The 4,351-nt window shown below is 41.6% G+C and overlaps 1 pseudogene; it reads right to left on the bottom strand.

The window, feature by feature from the left end:
• Window positions 1-3,273: 3,273 nt before the first annotated feature.
• On the bottom strand, window positions 3,274-3,995 carry LOC114049446 (annotated as a pseudogene).
• Between the last annotated feature and the right edge of the window lie 356 nt (window positions 3,996-4,351).

Below are 4,351 nucleotides of genomic sequence, written 5' to 3'. Positions count from 1 at the left end.
TGCAGTGGGTAACGCTCTGGCCTTGAAATCAGGAGGACCTGAGTTCAAATGCGGTCTCAGACATTTGATACTTACTAGCTGTGTGACCCTGGGCAAGTCACTTAACCCTGATTGCCTCACCAAAAAAAGCAAAAAAAAAGTATAACAGGAACCATTCTCCACTCCTCTCACTCCACTACCATTACCACCCCATCACCATCCCCCTTGGAGCAAGAACCCAGAGCTCCCTTGGAAATTTCCAAGGACAGAGTGGCTCATCATTTGGGCATTTGGGGGATGATAAACTTCCTGCCTATTTCACCCAGGCAGCACCCCTCCCTTCCTTTCCCTTCCCATCAAAAGGACTTGGGGTTTTAGAATTATGTAGAAAACCTTGGTCTTTCCCTGCCTAGTGATGCTGACTGGAAGGTAGAGGTTCTTTCTTTCTCTGTTGGTCTCAAATGATAGAGCAAACACAGTTATGTGTAAGAAGTATATTGACAAAAGGAATACCACTAAATCTTGAAAACCAACCTCAAAAGATTTCATCATTATTTTTAATCAGGATTGGGGGCAGAGGGTAGTCTATGATTTAATCATTGTGGAAACTCCTTCCAAAAGATCAGCCACTCATCAAGAACTCAAAAGAAACAGTTTCCATCCAGCCTTGGCTTCAGCTCTCCCATGTGGCAAGCAGCACCCTCTGCTTTGACTCTCCCATGCAAGGGGGTGGAAAGATGGAGGCCACTTTTTCCCTACCCCACTATTAGCTTTCCACAGATCGTGGATTCCTCTAGGCAAGTCACTCCTAATCCCATGCTGGCCTTTTTTACTTTGTGTTTCCTTTCTTGAGTATCACATGTCCAAACATGTGGACGTATCCAGAATTGCAAGTGACCTTGTGAGTTTGAAGAGTCAAGAGGTTCCAGGCTCTGCAGGAAGAGTATTTGTTGGGGTGGCGGCAGGAGTTGCTGGTTGTGGAGATAGTAGCCATTTCGCCATGCTAGAAAACAATATGTGAAATAAGTGCAAGTTAGTTTGGGGGTAGGGGTGGCACTACCAGTTAGAGGAATTGGCAAAGGTTTCATGTAGAAGGTAGAGCATGTTCTGGGTCTTTAAGGAAGTAAGGGATTCTGCAAAGCAGAGGTGAGGAGGAAGAGTGTTCTGGGCCTGGAGGATAACCCAATACAAAGGCATGAAGATGGCAGAGCCATGGACAAGGAATGGCAGGAAGACCATTTGACTTGAACAGACACTGGGAAGATGAGTAAATACATGACAAAGTTTACATGGTAGGCTGGGTTCAGACTGTGATTGGCTTTAAAAGTCAGAGGAAGTTCTGGTGCCAAGATGGCAGAGTGGGGAAGGAACTCCTTGGAACCCTCCCAAATTCCCCTTCAAACAACCTTGAAAAGTGCCTCAGAACCAATTTAAGAGCAAGAGAGCAAGAATGAATGGTCTGTCTCCCTGGGGTGGGAGTAGAGCCTGATAAACAAGCAGCAATGGCAGGTTGCACCCATGGGATTTATGGAGAAGGGAAGAACTTATGACCAAACAAGAGATTCAGAGCACAATTAAATATAAAATGGGTAATTTTTATTATATTAAATGTAAAAGATTTTATATGAACAAAATAAATGCAACCAAGATTCGAAGGACAGCAGAAAGCTGGGGGACTATTTTGACAGCAAATGTCTCTGATAAAGGCTTCATTCCTCAACTATATAGAGAAATGATTCAAATTTATAAGAATACAAGTCATTTCCCAATTGAGGAATGGTCAAAGGATAGAAACAGCAGTTTTCAGATAAAGAAATCAAAGCTATCTATAGTCACAAGAAAAAAAAATGCCCTAAATCACTGTTAATTAGAGCAATGCAAATTAAAACAACTCTGAGGTACCATCTCACACCCATCAGACTGACTAATATGACAGAAAAGGAAAATGATAAATGTTGGATGAGATGTGGGAAAATGGGGACACTAATGCACTGTTGGTGGAGTTGTGAACTAATCCAGCCATTTTGGAGAGCAATTTGGAACTATGTCCAAAATGTTATAAAGCTGTGCCATACCTTTTGATCCAGCAATACCACTACTAGGTTTATATCCCAAAGAGATTAAAAGTGTAGGGCAGAAGGATCTGCTTGTAGAAAAACATTTATAGCAGCCCTTCTTGTGGTCGCAAAAAATTGGAAATTGAGATGTCCATCAATTGAGGAATGGGTGAGCAAGTTGTGGTATATGATTGTAATAGAATATTGTTGTGCTATAAGAAATGACAAGCAGGATGATTTCAGAAAAACTTGTAAAGACTTACATGAATGGACACAAAGTGAAGTGAGCAGAACCAGGAGACCGTTGTACACAGTAACAGCAATATTGTATGATAAAGAATTGTGAATGACTTAGTTATTCTCAGCAATAAAAATGCTATCCACCTGCAGAGAAAGAACTGGTGTTGTCTGCATACAGACTGAAACATGATATTTTTCACTTTCTTTCTTTTTTTGTTCCAAGTCTTCTTGCACAAAATGGCTAATAGGGAAATGTTTTACCTATTGCACACATAATCTGTATCAGACTGCTTACCCTCTCAGAGAAGGGGAAGGGGAGAGAGGGATAATATTTGGAGCTCAAAACTTTTTTTAAAAAGAATGTTAAAAATTGTTTTTACATGTAATTGAGAAAAAAATAAAGTATTATTTTTTAAAAGTTAAAGAGTTTATATTTTATCCTAAAGTCAATAGAGAACCATTGAGCTTTCTTGAGTAGGGGAGTGACTAAAAGCTATTGGAGTCAGGGAGGGACTAAAGTGAATTAAAGGGCGGGGGAGGGGTTGGGAACAGAGAGAGGGAAGAAGAGAGCATAACAATCTAAAATAGTGATGCCTTGGTAGCAGATAGAGAGGGGACCTCTGTTCTAACAAAACCATCTGAGTGGTTCTTTCATTATTTTTTATGTTCTCCGAGTACTTAATAAGCTTCAAGATTGTCTTTTCATGTAAGTATATATACCCCATGTTTCAGCATCAGATTAGTAGCACCCTGAAGATAGGGACCTTGTCTCCCCCAATCAGATCATATCTTGATTTTAGGACCCAGTTGTCCATCCCCCAACCTCTTGGAGTGTCTGAATAAGTGTGCCACTAGACAGAGAAGACAGAGACTAGATCAATTAAAAGAGAGCTTTTTATTGAGTCTACATTAGTATCTAGAAACTAGTCAAGGGACTAAGTGTTCCAATGGTTTTCCATTCTGGGTCTCCAAAGATTAGCTAATTCCAGCTGTAATCTCAATGGTGGTGACCATGTGTGTGGCCATGACCATGGTGGCCAGGACCTTCTGGGCCGTCTGGGCCTTCTGGGCCATGATCTCGGTGGTATTTGTCATGGATTTCAATGGCTATCAAGGCCAACACAAGCACAAACTCAGGAAAGAACATATGCGTGTCATGGTCCAAATCAGCTTTCTTGAACACAGCTTCCAGAGAGATGTTTTTCTTTTTCTGAAAAGGAAGAGACCATAGAATTCCCATTATATGAGCACAAATCATCTGCACTGTGAGTGATTCAACACATTTGCATGAACATTCATGTACCTAGATACATGCCACGATTGCCCCTCAGACACATTTTGCCCTGCTTGCCCCATACCCCACTATGTAGCCATCATGAGGGGTTGGAAGGGAAGTGCAATACTTGACTATGGGCTGCTCAGGATATTCTTCCTTTAATATATATCCCCTATGTTCTCCTATTGGGATTTAGAAAGCTAGCATAAACTTCCTACAGGTCTGTGTTATTCCTTGGAGATATCCTTATAGGAAAGTGCAGGTGTCCTGGGGCTTCCACTCACCAAATATTCAAAGAACTCAGGGGCCTCTTCCTTAATTAATCCTTCAAACTCTTTTTTTTCCAGAGCATCATCATTCCCTGACTTTCGGGAATACTTATGGTAGACTTCAATAATGGCATTGAGCTGTTTCTCAGAAGCAGTGTACTTTGTGGATGCCATGGTTCAGTGTATCAGGGAGGACCTGGAGAGAAAAATAAAGAATGGAACAAAAAAAATCAATAACGTCCCCATCTACACATCCTAAGCCTGGAGATGTTTCCTCTTGGTCTTTATCCTTACTACCTCTCCTCCTCCAAGGGTCCCCCAAAGAGAACTTTCTGCCATCAGGACACAAACCAAAGTATCTGGGGCCCTTTTTTTGCTGAAGATCACAGACCCCAGCTAACCCTAAACCCTCAGTCTCCATTCCTGGCACTAAGCTCCCATCCCTTACATTTAACCCCCATGCTCAACCTTTAAGTCTCCATCACAAGGAAAACTTTCCAGTGTTTTCATTGGACATTTGAACAGTGAAG

This window comes from Vombatus ursinus, unplaced genomic scaffold, assembly GCF_900497805.2.
Source record: "Vombatus ursinus unplaced genomic scaffold, bare-nosed wombat genome assembly UNPS02014798.1, whole genome shotgun sequence".
Taxonomy (NCBI): domain Eukaryota; kingdom Metazoa; phylum Chordata; class Mammalia; order Diprotodontia; family Vombatidae; genus Vombatus; species Vombatus ursinus.
The sequence above is the reverse complement of the archived record's forward strand: the minus strand, read 5'-3'. Positions and strand labels throughout refer to the sequence as shown.